The sequence below is a fragment of the Salmo salar genome, chromosome 01 (assembly GCF_965601325.2).
Source record: "Salmo salar chromosome 01, fSalSal1, whole genome shotgun sequence".
Classification (NCBI taxonomy): domain Eukaryota; kingdom Metazoa; phylum Chordata; class Actinopteri; order Salmoniformes; family Salmonidae; genus Salmo; species Salmo salar.
In genome coordinates this window covers 76,187,134-76,206,768 of record NC_138291.1, presented here as the reverse complement: position 1 = coordinate 76,206,768, position 19,635 = coordinate 76,187,134, and the positions used below count along the sequence as shown (strand labels likewise).

Sequence of the window (19,635 nt, the reverse complement as noted above, 5' to 3'; positions counted from 1 at the left end):
CAGGTAAGTTTAATATCAGAGTTAATATCTACTTTTCATTTGTAATTAGCGGAAGGGTTGTGTAGTTGTTGTTGTGTAGTTGTTGATAAAGGATAATTACATAGATGATATAACAGTGGAGGAATCCAGGACACGTAGTTTGTTACTGTTTTGAAGCATCTCTTTATTTGAGGTCTGTAAATACATGTCTACAACACCCACCTAACACCAACTTAACCACTCGTTCACATTGAATCCTGACAGAGACTTTTGATAGCATGCCTGTGTGTGTGTGTCTGTGTGTGTGTGTCATTCATCACAAGAACAACACTGCTCTTTAGTGAACTATGAATCCTAATGATTATGTTTGAATCATTACTGTTACTGCATATCATAATACCTAAAGTATGCTTCTGCAAACAGCCTAGAGCATGTGGAATGAACAAGAACACAGTATTGATCTGATCTGGCCTCTGATGTTCAGGGAAGTTCAAGGAAGAAGGAGAAAGGCGGCCATTTTGACTCTCCATTTCCCCACAGGGAGGTAAAACAACAACATCTCAGCTTCCTCTCGACACCAAAGAGAAGGAGGCCTGTCATGTTTCCTGTGATGAGCTGACAGAGCCAGGCCTGGCCCGGAGCAGTGGGATATACCTCCCCCCAAAACAACCCCCAAAAACAAACAGTTCCACCCCACAGAGAAGGAGACAGGAGAGGGAGACAAGAGGAACGGGCAGACAGGTGTCAGTGAAGGATGATATGTGTGACAGAGGCCATCTAAAGAGACGGTAAAGAAGAGGTGGAAAGCTGAGGAGGCCAAGGGAGAAAGAAAGGTATTGTTCAACAAGGAAATTAACAGTATAAAGTTTCTGAAAAACCCTTTCCAGACTCTGCCTTTGGTCAACTTAAGTGCACCTACTTTACTCAGGTTGGATACTATTCCAAGATGTATATTCTGATATAGTCTTTATTAGCCTGAGTGTCAGTCTGTTTGGGACTGTAAATGAAATATGTGTACTTGCATTAGTTACTACTACCCAAAAGAACCAGGACTTACAGTATCAACGATCCTATTGTTTGGGGGAGGGGGAGTAACACAATGTTTCAGAAGGTCTGAAAAGAAGATGTCTGGAATGTGGATGACAACAGCTCTCAATGGTTCTGAAACCTGATGAGGCTGACAGGATGTGAGAGCACCTGATCCGCTGTCTGCATATTCCCTTACAGATCTGTCTACTGTGTGTGTGTGTGTGTGTGTGTGTGTGTGTGTGTGTGTGTGTGTGTGTGTGTGTGTGTGTGTGTGTGTGTGTGTGTGTGTGTGTGTGTGTGTGTGTGTGTGTGTGTGTGTGCGTGTGTGTGTGTGTACTTACAGGGAAGAAGGACAAACTGTCTGTCTGTTCTGTCTGTGCTTTTAGCTGAGGTGTGATGAGAGTCTGAGACGCCACGGTAGGTCAACCCACTTCTCCTGTTACCCTCAACACGTCTGGTGATGGAAGCTGCCAGTTGGCCCACTAAGGACACTTAGGTTGCGTCCCAAATGGCACCATCATTCCCTATATAGTGCACTACTACGGGCCCTGGTCAAAAGTAGTGCACCACAACGGGAAGAGGGTGCCATTTGAGACGCAGACGTTGATGTGATACCTATTGTGCTCTTCTTCTGCCAGTCTTCCTGCATCGCACTCATATCAGGTGATTCATGGGATGATACTTTATATCATATGAAATGTCACTCAGAGGGCTGGGTTACCGGTGTAAGTCTTACTCAATGAGTGAGAAAAAAGAAGCAGACAGGAAAATAGGTTATGGTTGAGAGGACAGGGTAGTCAGTAGTTAGACATTCTCTGGCAGAGTTGGTTTTGGATAGAAGTGGAGAGAAAAGGAATCTACTGTACCACATTGTTGGCCAGTCTACCCCATATGAAGCAAATATGCAACTCTTTACACTAGCAAACAAACTGACAAATACATTTAAGCCATTTTTAAAACAGCACATTCTCTAAATATCCCACCCCTTCTTTTAAACAGCACAATTTATTTTGAAACAATACCGTGGTATTTGAATCCTTCTCCTCCAGCACCCCTCCACTGCCCATCTGTGGCCCCTCTCATCATCCCACCCCTTCACTGAGAGCGGGATAAGGGATGAATGCAACGTGAGTGTCACTTGACCTCCCTGACCTCTGCCTGACCCCCTGTGCACCCTGGGATGGCATGAGGCTACCCTGGTCTTCCTTTTGTTGCTGGGGGAAACGGTCTCTCTCTTTTGTTTGTTTGCTTTCTTGCGCCATCTCTTTCTCTCTCTCCATCTTCATCTCATCTCTCTCCATCTCATCTCTTTCTCGCTCTCTCAATTTCTCTCTATAATTTCTGCTCACGCCACTCTTACTTTTTTCTTTCTTTCTTTCTTTCTTTCTTTCTTTCTTTCTTTCTTTCTTTCTTTCTTTCTTTCTTTCTTTCTTTCTTTCTTTCTTTCTTTCTTTCTTTCTTTCTCTCTCTTTCTTTCTTTCTCTCTCTTTCTTTCTTTCTTTCTTTCTTTCTTTCCCTCCCCCTCTATCATTTCACAGCCTGAATACATCCAACAGAATAGACCACTCATCCTGAAGTGAGAGAGAAAGAGAGAGAGAGGGACCAGTGGCTATTGAATGTGTGGAGTAGAAAGTGGAGGACTGGCTAGTCTGGTTTAGGGGGACTGGAGAGTGTGAGAGAGCGTGTGACTAATAAGTGATATTCTCAGTAGATGTGTGAGCCTGTAAGGTGGAGTAGGCCCTCCGACTCAGGGCTGAATAGCAGGGACTCAGCTACTTTTGAAGTCATTCAACATGGAACCAATAACAAACTGAGTGGCATCATACAGCGCTGAGTGGTCTAATCATGAAGTTGAGAGTCCGAGAAGAAGGGGAAAAATTATTACACCAAACCACAAACAGAACTGTTTTTACTCCAAGTGATTAAGGCAGAGCAATGGATGTAATGATGCCAAGGAAGACAACTGAGCTAGTTCAACTAACACATTTACGTAAAAAATTCTCCCCCTGGTCTAGAATGTAATGAATAAAATAATGAATAAATACATACAGTATGGACTGGGGTCATAGAAACTGTGTGTAACGTGTGTTTGTGGGGTGTCAGTCACAATGTCAGGCCTCTGACAACCTAAACCTACAGTCGATGTTCACGGCCTCACGAAAATATAATTTGCATAAAAACAACATCCCCATCAACATCTGTCTGTTTAAGCTAGAGATATATTTTTTTTACATGGGCTTTCTATTCAGGACAAAAATGAAAATTGCTTTGCCAAATATTTTGCAGTATTACTTTAGTGCCTTGTTGCAAACAGGATGGATGTTTTGGAAATGTTTTATTCTGTACAGGCTTTCTTCTTTTCAATTAGGTTAGTATTGTGGAGTAACTACTATGTTGTTGATCATCAGCCATTAAACTCTGTAACTGTTTTAAAGTCACCATTGGCCTCATAGTGAAATCCCTGAGCAGTTTCTATCCTCTCCAGCAACTGAGTTAGGAAGGATGCCTGTAACTTTGTAGTGACTGGGTGTATTGATACTCCATCCAAAGTGTAATTAATAACTTCACCATGCTCGAAGGGATATTCAATGTCTGCTTTTAAAAAAAAATTCCCATCTACCAATAGGTACCCTTCTTTGTGAGGCATTTGAAAACCTCCCTGGTCTTTGTGGTTGAATCTGTGTTTGAAATTCACTGCTCAACTGAGGGACTTTACAGATAATTGTATGTGTGGGGTACAGAGACGAGGTAGTCATTAAAAAATCATGTTAAACACTATTATTGCACACAGAGTGAGTCCATGCAACTTATTATGTGACTTGTTAAGCAAATTATTACTCCAAACTTATTTAGGCTTGCCATAAATAAATAATTACTTACTGACTCAAGACATTTGACCTTTTAATTCATTTTGAAAAACATAATTCCACTTTGACATGATGTGGTATTGTGTGCAGGCCAGTGACAATTAATCTCAAATTAATACATTTTAAATTCAGGCTGTAACACAATAAAATGTGGAAAAAGTCAAGGGGTGTGAATACTTTCTGAAGGCACTGTAAGAATCTGTTATTCAATACGTTTCTATGGGCTAATAATAGCGGTAAGGCCAAATTCAATGTTTCATCAAATACTGCTTTAATATATTTTTAGGCCTAAAGGGGTGCTAAACTTCAACATCTAATAGCTAAATGATCCTTGGTATGACCCATCTTAGACTGTTAAGGATTAATGCACCAGCCATGATTGGTTAATCCTCTGAAACCAGTTTTGTCTCTCAGGTGGAAAAGTCAAACAGAAGATCTGGTATCCTTCTCCCTCACCCCCTCAGGCACCTCACCCTCCTCACCATCCCTGGAACCCACTCGCATGCATAACATAAGCCGCTGAGCTAAAGGTGTCAGGCCTATCTATCGAGGAGGGCCCCCCTAGCCTGACCTACGGATAGCCCCGAGGGACATTAATTATAGAAGACTCAGGGGTCTTCAACAGGTTGATCGCGAGCTACCAGTGGCTAGCAGACCACCTGAGTAGCTCGCCAAACAGACATGCAATTTTCATGTGTTCCACTGCAAGCTCACAGCTATTACCTAATCAACACAACATTGACATTATCCCACCCCTGGTTAGCTACTATTGGCTTAAAAAGACAAACCTAACACAGTACTATATCTGCCAATACATTTCCAACAATATTGTCCCTTTCTGTCTGTGTGGTGCGGGCGTTTGTCTATCACTCCAGTGGGTCATTGGCTAATTAACGGCTCTTTTTGGTGAACGTCGGGAACCGAATCGCATATGTGAAAGAGTCGTTCATTTGGCTCCCTGATTTGCATACTTTTACTACTGCTTTCTGATCTCCAGACATCGATTATCTGCAGATAAAATCTAAAAACATTCTCTGAAGATGGTAATTCCTCAGTGCAAAAACAATATAGTGAGGAGAGAGCCTCATTCTGGTCCACACTACTTTTTTCAGTGCGTAAAATGTTGTCTTCATTTTTTTCTTTTCAGGGCATCTAATAATTTTTGTTCGGGTAAAAATGTATTTGAACTCACATTTCACAATCTGAGATAACGGTAGGCAACGTTTTAGGCTTTAAATTAGAGATTGACAATTTTTCCTCATGGTCTTAGTTGAATTTCTAAGCATTACTGAACGAAAAGCCGCGTGGGAGCCAAATGATCCGGCTCACAGAAAAGACTCAGAATGCCCAGCACTAGTAGTTGATGTGATAACTGTCTTGTGGGTTGACAGAAATACTTACCCCAAAACCTTCTCAATTAAATGTTACCTGCAAAGTAGGTTTACCTGGCAGAAGTACAGTACATCATGAGCAAGTATATAATTTGTATCTATTATTTGTTATTTGCAAACTTTGCCATGAAATGAGCAGCAGCAGTACAGAACCATCGCTAGACTGTCACATGAAATGGCACACTAAAGGGGAATTACACTCAAAAATCTGAATGTGTTAGTTTTCTTCCAGACCTACATTTCTTTTCTTCTGATGTGATTTAAGCATTGACATCGACTCAGAACGTCCAATTTCGTTGTTTCTATATGAACAACTGTAATTTTGAGAGTGAAAAAACTAAATAATCTAAAGAAAAATAAATCTGAGAAAACATAATTTGGGAAAATATAAAACATTCATTTGGGGGGATTTTTTGTTGTTGCAGATTTGAGAGTTTTTCATCAACCATTATTTTGAGAGAGAGAGACTAGAAAATGGTGAGATGTTGTTACAGTGTTTGTCACCTAATCAGGTCCTGGTCTCTCGCTGTGATGATTGTCAGGCTTTACCTGATTAGGTTTCTCGTCATCATGGGGGCCTGACAACTGACGCTTAAAACTCTCCTTTTATTATTCAGGTAGACAGGTTCACGTTTAAACCGCTCGTCTTTTCATCTGTCTCTCCTAGTCTAACTACTGTACTGAGACAGACAGACACTCCATTATACTGTATCTAGTATAGGTCTGATTAATGACTGATCAACTCATCGACAATAAAAGTCAGTGCCGTCACCATGGTGATAAAACTAGCTCAATCCCTGTCACTTAAACATTGACTAATGCATACCAGGAAATGGAAATAAATGTGTACAGTAGCCTACACTACATTAGGAGTGAGGGGTTGTTGTTAACACTACCTGTATGGGACGGGGCGATAGCCTACATGGTGTAGTGTTCCATTGCTGCCCTCTCAATCCGCCAAAATAGATTTTAAACATAGAATGTCAGTCCATGTGGGGTGTATTCAGTTGTGAACTAGGCCACGGTTAGCTTACTGGCTAGCACCCTCCCAGCTCCTGATACATTTCATGGGAGGGTATACAAATATATGATATTAGAGATAGCATACTGTCCCATTCAGGCTGAGGCTCAGTGTTCCAATTCAGTGCTTTTCAAACATTACGCTCAAAGCACTCATTTAATGCATCCCTCCCTATACAATCCATAGGCATGTCAACACAACAGCTCTGACTACTGTATGCACGTGGAGAGATAGCATACTGTTTGCCTGCCACCACGAGATCAAAGCAATCTGTCCCAACAAATGAAGACATCTTGTTGTGATCCTTCTAGTGTTAGATTAGACGACGGCTGGTCACTGGATTCCCTTGGTTTCTACGACAGCTCCGGTTACTAATGGACCAGACGGGACGTAGAAACACACCAAACAGGGTAGAGAGACAGAAAGGTACAGAGAGGTCAGAGAATTTGAAGGTTACCCCAGTCTAACGGCGAATCCAAACAAATAAACGCTCAGGTGTGTTATTCTCTGTCGAAACGGTGTCTTAATGATGTGGAGTTAACACAGACTAAATAACCGTGTCTCCCCGTGCACTGACAGATTCAGAAATAATTGACCAGCGTGCTGCAAACGGAGACGCGCAAGGCAGAGAATTCAATCCTACAGCTGACAGACACCATTGAGCATGTCACTAGATTTCTGCATTAATACACAAAGCAATGTCAGGTCAGGGATAGAGGCGTAGGAGCTCCTTCTAGTTATTTGCAAATGCATCTATGAGGGTAAATTACCTGGGACTCCCAGTCATATGGGCTAGTTAACTCATTTCCTGACAGTGGCCTGCCTTGCTAAAAAGACCTGGATTTACTGGCTGTCAAAATCATGATAGATTGTTTATTTTTTGTCACATTGTTTCTTTCTTTAACTGCCAGCGAAAAAAAGAAAAAAAAAACTCCTATCCAATATCTTCTCTGAGCTCAGTGAGAACATCTTCCAGACAAAGACAAACAGACCAAAACGGACACAAAGAACCATAACCTTATGAGAACGGCTAGCTGAAAGTGTGTCACTTCATCCACACATTCCCAGGATCTCAAGCAGGTGGTAAAAAAAAGCAGGCTTGGTAAAAAAATGAGCAAACACAGTTATCCATTACTCTGACTAGAGCTTTGATCTTTGAGGAGTAAACACACATACAACATACAGCGACCTGTCGTCGTGTTGTTATACATGTGTAAATCATTCCCTTTCTGACATAAACCCCCCGACAACAAAACGTCTACCTTCCCAACGGGGTCACAGAGGAAGCCGATACCTCCAATGGTGAGACAAAGCCCTAGCTCTACGTGCCAGAGAGCGAGCTGCCAGCGATAGCGACAGAGATGACAATAGCACAGTGGCGTTGTGAAGAACACTGCCTTGGAGCTATGCCGTGAAGAGCAACAATACCGCCCTACATGAAAACTCAGCCACCAAGGAGCTCAATACTGTCTGCTTTAAAAAGTTCACAATGCCACGCCAAGGTCTGTCTATCCTCCTCTTTTTCCCTTTCTTTTGTTTGTTTGTGTGTTCCCATTCAGGCTGAGGCTCAGTGTTCCCATTCAGGCTGAGGCTCAGTGTTCCCATTCAGGCTGAGGCTCAGTGTTCCCATTCAGGCTGAGGCTCAGTGTTCCCATTCAGGCTCAGTGTTCCCATTCAGGCTGAGGCTCAGTGTTCCCATTCAGGCTGAGGCTCAGTGTTCCCATTCAGGCTGAGGCTCAGTGTTCCCATTCAGGCTGAGGCTCAGTGTTCCCATTCAGGCTGAGGCTCAGTGTTCCCATTCAGGCTGGGCCAGTGTTCCCATTCAGGCTGAGGCTCAGTGTTCCCATTCAGGCTGAGGCTCAGTGTTCCCATTCAGGCTCAGTGTTCCCATTCAGGCTGAGGCTCAGTGTTCCCATTCAGGCTGAGGCTCAGTGTTCCCATTCAGGCTGAGGCTCAGTGTTCCCATTCAGGCTCAGTGTTCCCATTCAGGCTGAGGCTCAGTGTTCCCATTCAGGCTGAGGCTCAGTGTTCTCATTCAGGCTGATGCTCAGTGTTCCCATTCAGGCTGAGGCTCAGTGTTCCCATTCAGGCTGATGCTCAGTGTTCCCATTCAGGCTGAGGCTCAGTGTTCCCATTCAGGCTGATGCTCAGTGTTCCCATTCAGGCTGAGGCTCAGTGTTCCCATTCAGGCTGATGCTCAGTGTTCCCATTCAGGCTGAGGCTCAGTGTTCCCATTCAGGCTGATGCTCAGTGTTCCCATTCAGGCTGAGGCTCAGTGTTCCCATTCAGGCTGAGGCTCAGTGACAAAAAAAGGCTAGGGCGGAGAGGCCGGGGCTATCATCGCCTCGACAATGACAGTAGGTGGAAACACTATCTTTCATTACACCCAGTATAAATAGTGTAATCTATCAGTGCTGCCAATCAAGGTGATTGATTAGGCGCTGTCAGAGGCTATAGAGTGACACATAAGAAAAGTTTGGTTAACAATGCCGGTAGCTATCTGGTGCCTGAGTGGTGCGCCGTTGGCTGCTGCCTGCCTGGCTGCCTGGCTGCCACACAGCAGTGATTAATGTGTTGTCAGCCTGTAATCCCACACCCACGCTTAATGAGGCAGGATTTTATCATCTTTACAGAGTGGCAGATGTCAGGAAAGGGGAAAGGAATCCAAGTGGTTGGAAACAATATACTTTTTCTCGCCGCGCCTGACGTATCTGACAAGCTTTATAAACCACAAAGAGGGCCTGTATAAGCACAAACTTCAATGCAGGGGACTTTCGATTTGGCATCCTCCCCTCCCTCCTGCCCTCTCGGCCTCCTTCTCTCCTTCCCTCGCTCCTGAAAGTCAACAACTGCTGTTGAGAGCAGAGAGTTTCCCATAGCTCCACACTGACCTCTGAGTGACTCACGACAAAGTAAATGGGTTTAGTTAAAAAACACTAATGATGACTGAACCCTAAAGTTAAGTCAATACAAGGACACTATGTCAATCATCACTTTTGTTAAATGAGTTTTAGGATCCAAAACTCACAACTCACATTCTGTTTACTACATCAAAGATAATAATCAAAAGAATAATTTATAAACCACAAGCCCACACAGATCCTCCCATCCTAATCAGATGAAGAGATATAAAGTATCAACATTATAATCATTACTGCGTTAAGACATACTTATAACTCACAGAGGCACCATTGGCATTATCTGATACAATCTTAGGCAGGATTACTATAAAGACGCTAACTAGACCTAAAGACTACAGAGGAAATGAAGGAGCTACGTCCTCAATTAACATTAGCTAACTTTGGTACTTTTTATATTGATGTGGAAACTGAAATGTTGACTAAACACTAATTCCCCTATCATCTAAAGATAGATAGATAGATAACGGAGCCATCGCTGTCAGAGAGAGATCCAACCCCGGCACGGTCCAGGGAAACAACAGCACTAGCTACAGACAGAGTCCTTCAGAACCCAACCAGCTGTCTCTCATTAGGCTGGCAACGGATCCTCATCACCAAGGACTTACACACGCATACATACATACACGCCCGCACACACAAATACACAATCACCAGAGACTAGCACAGAGAGTGCAGCTGTGATTCTAACACAGGAAAACACTTGTACTCTGTACTGACTAAAAACATCATTTAATAAATCATGTCATTGAATGAAGCTCGAGTTAAGCATTAGATTAGTTGACATTGACAGTCTGTTAGTCAGTCTTTAGCTAACGCAATGGTTGTTGATATAAGAAGGAAATACTAGAATACAGGCTAGTTCAGTGTAGGTTAAAAGAGGACCACAACGGAAATACATTGTAAAACTTTGTGTTATCGTCAATGATTTTTAAATATATTGTATCCACTTTGGTAGTTTGAAGTTTACTTTAAAATGGTCAAATAACACCAATCTATCTAGAATAACTGTTTCTGCTAAAAGTAGGGCTTGGAGCGTTTTGTGGGAGCGTGAGATAAAATGAGAAGGGGTCAACTCCGAAAAAGAGAGAGACAGAGAAACAGAAAGAGGGAGAGAGAGAGAACAAAAAGAGGGAGAGAGAGAAAGTGTAGAGAGTACTGAGAGCTACATTTACGTTGGTACAGTATCATCAATGGTCTTAACAGAAAGTTTGGTTTGAGTGGAAACATTCTATTTCCCAGAATTTTCCTGGGTCTAAAAGAGGCTTACAGATATTACAGGAGCAACGATACAGAAGGAAGAATGTTAACATTCTCATTGGCTTATTATTATACAATATCTGGTACATTTCTGGAACAGTATGTACTTTTCTGATGCTAAAACCAAAAGCTTAATAATATGATAATGATAAAGAAGTCTTCAAATACTTGGATTTTACTAAGTGAATAAAAAGTAGCAGAGCTTATCCAAGCAATATTATTATTTGTCATAGTTTATAAAAACTGCATTTCCAATACAGGGTAAAAGTATATCACATTATTATGGGTCAGCCTTGGACTGCTTTCAGTCGGGCCTCATACTAAATGCATGAGACATCGAGACAACAAATGATTCACCACAATGGCTTCCCACCCATGTTCTTTATACCAAAACCCAGAGAGGAAAATCAGTTCATATAAAACCAGTTCTACTCAGAAACAGTACTAGAGTCCTTAAAAACATCTGTTGGTTTTTATACGTTTTCCCCCAAATGAATAATCCATCTATCACTACTGCTATTAGAGTGACGTGACACTGAGGTCACGCACCCCGTGTCTCTGCGCTTTGAACGGGCTCGTAAATCAATCCTGCCGCTATTACTTACAATTAAAGGTGCTTTAAAGTTTTACAGTGTGTTTATGATATGAGGGGCCTGTGATGTGATTTATAAGGACGCTCTGAGTCATTCCCTCTGATTACAGTTGTTTGCGTGGACCGTTGCCCTCGCCGCGACCTCACAAGTCACAGCTGCCAAATCGTTTAGAATGCATAACATACAGTGCGATGCCTCTTTTCTCTCCGTTTTCAGAGCTGATCGGTCCAAACAGAGTGAACGGGCCCATACTGAGCCAACACTTCAGTGCTGATCCAAAGACTGTAAGAACCGACAGACTTCACTACTCTGGAAACAGAAACAGAAATCCTCTCACTCACTGACAGAGAAGGACCGTGTGGTCCATGCTGTCCCTGACATGTGGAAGACAGTACTTTCATATGTTTCTGGTGCTGACTGAAGTGTGCAGGGAAAGAGACAGAGAGAGAAAGAGAGAGAGAGAAAGTGGAGAGAGTCAGAATGTAGTGCTGTTTCCTGTTGCCTAAACACTTGAAACAAAAACCTCAATAACAAGATGATTATAGACTTAACAAGCTGGAATGGTCATGTTGTGAACTGGCCTGTCACGCTAACAATTAAAAGAGATTCATCTCTATTATTTCTTTGTTGTTTTCAGTGAATTGAGTTGTCTAGAGTCCATCAGAATGCACAAACACAGCGATGAGAATGACAGTCATACTGTACTTCCAGCACTATTGTCTGGTATGTCACTTACACATTTGTTTCCTATTTTGCTGTCAACTTTTTCTGTCTTGTCTTTTTTCTACGTAAAAGTTTTACAGCCTGCACAGTATCCATCACAAAATGCTATTACTCTTAATAGCTATCACTACAAAATGAATAACAGCGTAACATAAATAACAACAAAAAATGCCTCAATGATGAAAGGATAATGTACTTCAATCAATCGATAGCCAATGGAAAAGAATGGAAAAGAAAACATCCAGTATTTGAGTGTTAGCACAAGCTGGTGTGAGGCCAACAGAGGGTAGAAAACCCATACTCCACCTTACTGTACTGACTTAACCTATACCGTAGCAGACCAAAGACAATGTCTGACATGAAGTAATAATGTCATTGAAATATGAAGATGGAAATATGTAAATCACTAGGCTGAGAGAAAACAGTATAATAAACTTGTTTTCACAGCAATCTGTTTGGTAGTATTTTCTTGTCCTGTTGAGAAGCATATCCTGAGAGGACATGTATATATCCAATAAAATGATTCAGCAAACCCACTGAAGGTGCATGCACAGAGCAATATCGTATGCTGTTTGTTATGTTTGAAAGCTTCAGGGAACTCATAACTCTCTAGTGCAGAGATGAACGTAACGACAAACTTTACAGGCCACACTAGAGACATTTAAAAAGAAGAAAAGAAGAAAGGAAGATAATAACTGATATCCCTCTATTCCCTTCCAGACGATTCCTAATGCAAAAAATCCCACAAGCATCCATCATGTGTAGGCCTATAATACACAATCATGGCTCTCAAATCATGTGGTCTATTTTACATATTTTGACTTCTTTCCTCTGTGCAAACTTGAAGTGAACCGCTGCAGAGTAAAGCAGGTTAACATCAGCGGAGGGAAAAACAGAACTGAAAAGATCCACTTGAGGACTTTCCTGGCTCTGTCATTGTCGATTCCACAGAAGAGCAGTCACCCTGAGAGCAAGGGCTCATGGGAGACGAGAGCTGGCTCGAATGGGCTCGAACCGCCTCGCGACTCTGTCTGCTTCACATTAATGCTTTGCATTACACGCAGGAAGATGTGGGGAGAAAAACTCATGTCCCGGGCTCTGAAATCAAGTCAAACTCTCCCTCCGAGCAAAATCTATGTGACATCCACAGAACCGCTATACCCCCTGACGTAGCTACCAAGCTGTGTTTAGTGGCAGCGGACTGAGCACTTACTTCATTCACTGTGAAATGTACTTTAACATGCGGGACGGAGAGTGAAATATCATAATACCAGTCAAATCCGACATGGCTTCTCTGAGTGGTGCTCGGGATAGCAGAAATAGAGAACATGTTGTCAGAGTGTTTTGATAGACATGGTCAGTTTAACCCAAGGTTTCAACAACAGGCTCCGTGATGGTGAGGCAGCAGGAGGGATGCTGAGGGAGGTTAGGGAGCGAAGCCACGGTAGAAACCACGTGTATTTTCCGAGAACAGCCCAGAGCAGTCCAAATGGCTCTATGTGGTTTAGCGCCAACGCATTCCATGACCTCCGAGTCCTCAAAGAGAATTATCACATTATGGCATTCCAACACGCCCAGAATACAGCTCAAGGCTTTTCCACTCTCTGCCTCGGCTTCTTCTCTTCTCTGTGTGTCTGTCGATGTCTGAGAAAAACACTTCAATTGCCTTTACTCAATTGACATGTTTACTTCAGGTATTTGGCCATCCCTCTCTTTCCTTCACATACCCCCTCTCTTTGTTTCTATTGGTCTCTCTTCCTCTCAGTCTACAGTGGGTTTCAGTATTACTAACACCCTTGATAAAGATGAGCAAAACTTACTGTAAAAAATAAATACTTCAAATACTGAGATATATTGTATGGCAATTATTATTATTATTATTTTACAATTGCTCAGAGAAAGAGATTTTGTTTTATCTCAAAAAGGTATGGGTCAAAATGATTATTTAAATACCTTTCAATAACTACACCTTGCGAGGATAACGACACAGTTGCTTTTCTAAAATGTTTTATGAGTTGGAGAACACATTGAGAGGGATATTAGACCATTCCTCCTTACAGAATTCTTCCAGATCCTTGATATCCTTTATCTGCGCTTATGGACTGTCCTCTTCAATTCAAACCAGAGGTTTTCGATGGGATTCAAGTCCGGAGACTGAATCCAACGTATGGAGGAGCGCGCCTGCAGCTAGCAGTTTGAATGTCTCCCCCTAGTGGTAGCACTAAGTATACATGTATATTATAGCAAAACCATGGAGGATCCCAATAATAATGCTGTGTACACAAACTTTGATTTCAAAATATGGACATTTATATCATCACAGAACCATTTTTTTGTTGTTGTTGTAAGGTTAATAATATAAGCCAGATAGGCCTATGACATACATTACCATATGTCAGTCATAAGTCCCAAAGAGGGTGTTTTGTCCTGCTCCTGCATTCATTCTAGTCATCAGCGACAGAGCATTGGGCTAGGTACATGTTTGAAATCAATGTGTGTACAATTACAATGGTAATAAAATGGCAAATTTGAGGAACTGTTATATTCAGGTAGAATGGAATGGTCTGCCAGTGTGATAGGATTTGAGGTCTTTGACACTCATGTAGGTGTCATAACCAGCCCCAAAAATATTGCAATATATGTCATAACACATCTAAATATATGTGTCATGACAGTGTTATGACAATGTTATGACAGATTATGTCAGCTGTTATGACATATGACAAGGTTATGACTGTCATAACGTGTTGATTTTGTGGCATTGTCATAACACTGTCACTGGGGCCCTTGTTAACCTTTTACACTTGTGGGAATTGGCCTATATGAATGACTAAATGTACATGTTTTTTTTACAAAAGAAATAGGAAAATGCATAACCATGTTAGCAATTGAAAGGGAATCGTTTGGATATTATGGGAAAATTACTAGCGCAAAAGGTGAGGACACAACAGTTCAACTGACACAAGACTGAATCCAAACATTACACAGTTGATTTTATGCACACTTGACATTTAGTGTACTTTTCGGTGCATTTGTTGATAACGAAATCTGAAAATACTCTGGATACATTCAGTAAGTAACGTGATAAGAATATTATTGGAAAATGTGGGGTAGGTGCAACATAAAATACAAGGGTTTGAGTGAGAGGACTAACTGTTGTCTCCAAGGCCACACACCTCTCCAAAGTGTGCACAGTTCCTAAGTCATTTCAATGCACTTTTATGACCCATAGAGTCTTCAACTATACGGTGTTTTTTAGCTCTCCTAGCTGTGCCGTTGAGGAATTACAGCAAGCACACTTGTAGTTGTTTGGTTGGAACACAACCCTGTTGTATACTCAATCCAAAAACAGTCCATTATAAATCACAATGTGTATCAGGTGGGCTTCATTTCAAAGCTTGTTCTTATGCCAACATGACTAGCTAAGTTATAAAAACACAATATTACAGTGTTGGGCATTCACAATGCAACTCAGAGAAACACATCGTAATTATTGTGCGCATAGAAAGGAGACATGAGTGCATTCAGGTGTGTGTGCCGCGGCAAATTTAATTAACAAAAATAGGCTAATTCTGCTCAGAACAACCCAGGGTATGACGCCATGGCATCTTGTAACTGTACATCAAACATAGTGATCATAAACGTTGACACTGTATATGACGTGAGTTTTATGATACGGAATGGTGAAGTGCACATTTGGACTCGCGGGTGTTTGGCTTGGTTTTATGACATCAAAGCGGTATTTATTAGAATCCTCAATGTCTCATCTTTCAGGATACATAGAGTCCTCTTCATTTACAGCATTTCTCTCACAGACAAGAAAAAAAATGTGCCCAATTAGCGGGAGGGATGGGGGAAACTTCATGTCGCGCGATGTGCTCAAGTTCAGAGCGGCTGTCAGTCAAAACCCATACAGAGCTGTGAAGCGCAGAGCAAGAGCTCTGACGTCATGTATAGCATGTTACTGTACAGCCACTGTGTTCCAATATAGGTGTTTATCAGTGCCCAAATCAGCCGTTTTCAACCCGTCTACATGTACGAGTGTAAGGGGACAATAGCATCATGAACTTTACCTAGTACCAGGACATTTTAGCCAAAAACCTGATTTCCTCTACCATTAGGCTGAAACTTGGCCTAAAGTGGATCTTCCAGCAAAATAATAACCCCCAGCACATCAAAATCCACAAATAAATGGTTAATTAGCTACAAAATCAACATTTGGCAACAGAGATCTCAGTCCATAAACAGTCCGTAATCGCAGACAAAGGATATCAAAGATCTGGAAGGATTCTGTATGAAGGAATGGTCTAATATCCCTCCCAATGTGTTCTCCAACTCATAAAACATTTTAGAAAATGGCTGTGCCATTATCCTCGTAAGGTGAGGTATTAAAAGGTATTGAAAACAGGGGTGTCAATAATGTTGATCCCTACCTTTTAAAAGAAAAAAACATAACTTGTTAAACAAAATCTCTTTCTCTGAGCAACTGTATTAGTATAATATAATTCCTCCATTTGTTTTGCATACAATATAACTCAACATTTGAATTAGTGTCAATAATTTCGGATCCCCCTGTATGTCTCTCCCTCTATTTCTGTCTCTGTCTCTCTGTTTGTCCCATTGCTCGTCTTCTCCACTCAGGAAATCCAATAAGACAGAGACCCATTAACGTGGTCTTCATAACTGTGGTTGAGGAAGATGACGTACCTAGCTAGTGTACTACACAGACTGTACAGTAGTGCCACATAAACAACACACACAGAGACACTTCGAGTGTTATGCATTTCTAGGGCCCAGTGGTGTGTGAAAAGACATACTATCAATTCAATGAGCTGCAAAAGGATTTGTTCACACTGCAAATGTTAACTTTTACAGTTGGTCATTTTTCTTTCTCTTAATCTGTCAATACTTGATTGTTGATATGACTTAAATCCAGTTTTTTTCCGACATTTAAAAAGTGCATTTGCAATATTCTTCACAATCTTGATGGGCATTGTCTGTAGACCACACTAATAAAGTATATTGTATGATACCAATATAGGTTTGATATTGACATTACCCAACACAGAGCAGAGCCAATCTTATAACAAATACTGTAAAATATAGTACTTATCCTATATCAGATAAGACCTGTTTTTTACGTGCGTGCGTATGAGTGCTTTGAGCAGACATCCAACTCTGGTTATGATTTAGCAGACTTGGAAAAGGTTCAGAATGTTGGAGAAGTGACGGTATTCATAATGTATTAAAGCTCATTGCTATGTTATCAGAACCATGTGGCAGCCCATGGTGCCATGCCATAACGGCATGATTGAAACGCAGTTTAAACCGTGGTCACACTCCATTCTGATGTGACTCAAACTAAGTCTCTGTCCCAAATGGCATCCTCTTCTCTACGTAGAGCACTATGGGGCCTGTTCAAAAGTAGGGCACCAAATAGGGAATAGGGTGCCATTTGAGATGCAGCCCAGGAGGTCTCCAAAGTTCAGAGCTGCCTCCTTCCTAGCACGCCCATTAGCTGTTCCGATACATCACGCTAGGAGTAGGAACAACTAGAGAGCAACCTGTTATTTCTCTGATTTACACAGTTATATGAGAGGGGCTTAGATAAGCATGCACAGTATGGGTTCATCATAATAATTCACTTACTGATAACTACAAGCAGGGTCAATGAGTGTGTGTCCTTCATTTTAGTGTAGACAGGTTTTCACGCTGAGTTTAACACTCATCTTCAATGTGTGTAATACAGCTGTTCTGAAAGCTTCTTTAACTTTGATTATAACCTAAACACTGGTTATTCATCAATATATACAGCATCTTCATCACTCTAACAGAAAGAGAGTGGGAGAGGTAGAATAGGGGACCGAGAGAGAGAGAGAGAAATGAGTGAGACTGGAGAGAGTACTAATTAGTGTCCAGTTTAACTGTGCTACAGTAACTCCAGACACCAGGCTCCAGTGTTATGAAGGGACGCCCCACTGTACGAGACATAAAAGCAAACACAAATGTCTAATTACACCATCATCATCTCTCCCTCCCTACTGCCTCGTTTGTCTGCGCCACTCGTTAATTGGTGACCCGCACGATTGGTCAGAAACACAATGGCTCTGATGATGGAGCCAATTAGATGGCGGGTGAGGCGGGGTGTACACATGCCCCGCCGCGCCAGTTACGGCTGCTGCATCATGCCTCATCGGACTCAAAACTAACCGTTACGGACCCAAGCACAGGACGGGACATTTGGAGCCACACTACCCCATCTCTCACTCTCATCACTCTCTCTGTTCCACATTAAACAAACAACTTATACAGGCTTTATAGAGCATTCACGAGTCTACATAAGCCCTACGTAGATACCTCACGAACAGTTATGAGGCTGTGTAATGGTTAGACAGTATATTGAGTCAAAGGCTGTTACGGTGGAGCAGAGTGAATGCAGTACTGTACTGTAGAAACAGAGAAAGGAATGTTAATCTACTTTAGTAAAGGGTAAGAGAAGACAAACATAATGAGACATTTCCATCTGATAATGTACATAGCATCTTCTGCTATATACTCTGACACAAACACATATAAATCAACTAGAATTAGCTAGATAATCTTCAGCCATATCTAACTCTACGATAACAAAGGTAAGTGTTGCTGCTACATTGGCAGGGCTATGTAAATATAATCCTCCAAAGTGACTTTTGCCTGCCAACAAGCATTGTTAAAGTGCTCGGTTTCTTTTCATATCAAGTGGATGAGCAGTGTTTTATTCCACTTTTCTACATCTAGCAAACATGCCAGAATGGGGTTAAATTATTTCAATGTTTTCTTTTCTTGCTCTGCCACTTGCACGATAAATCAAGAACAAAGAGTTGTGTGGACTGACACTAAAACGCTACAATATTTTGGCTGATTGTCGCAAACGATAAATATTTTGTTTTCTCTGTGCACTTTTAAACCCTGCGTCTGCTCGACACGCATCATGCCTTGTCATTGGTTGGCTTTGTTCTTACCTCCCAGACTCCTTTATGTCTGTAAGGCTCTGGGGACTCTGGGACGATGAGGCCTCGCTGATCCAACCAGTAAATATTTCATGGCCTTACAATTACATGAAATCGAATCTTAGCAAAGCTGTTCATTTCCACCCCTTCGAAAGAAGAGGAGGAGGGGGGGATGAGGGATGAGAAGGGTTACATCTATGAAATCCCAAACTCTAATTAGTCTGCGTGGCCCTAACGAGCGAGGGAGGAATAAGTGCATGGTCGGGGGATAATTAAGCGATTGTGACTGGCGTGTACGTGAGCTGTCGCTCCGATGGCCAGCGCTGTCATGCTCCTCGTTGCTACCGCGACCGGACAGCCGCCCCGTCCACTTTGATCTGGGCTCATGCATACGGAATGAGGTCAGACCGTGGTCATAAACACACACACACACACACACACACACACACACACACACACACACACACACACACACACACACACACACACACACACACACACACACACACACACACACACACACACACACACACACACACACACACACACACGCAGGCATGCTTGCACACACAAGTATGCCCTCAGAAGCACACACACACTCATTAAAGAGAGAGTCCCCTCGGAGGGAGGGAGAGGGCTCCTGTTCAAAGGGCTGTCGTACCAGGACCCCTGCAACGGGAGACTGACACTCAGACACGGATGAAGAAAGGCGGACAGGAGGGGAGGATAGACAGGGGGTGAGGGATGAGAATATGTCAGTTTCTTACTGCTCATCCACATCACTTAACCATGGCCTTAATACGGTTAGAGGGGTTAGACAAATGATTGACCCCAACGCGAGTGAGGGAACTATTAGATAATTCAA

The 19,635-nt window shown here is 42.1% G+C and overlaps 1 protein-coding gene across 1 annotated transcript in view; it reads right to left on the bottom strand.

Annotated features, from left to right (window-relative positions):
- LOC123743785 (leucine-rich melanocyte differentiation-associated protein) overlaps positions 1-19,635 on the bottom strand; it is a 384,937-nt gene that overhangs the window by 94,712 nt on the left and 270,590 nt on the right. The gene's annotated exons all lie outside the window — the stretch shown is intronic.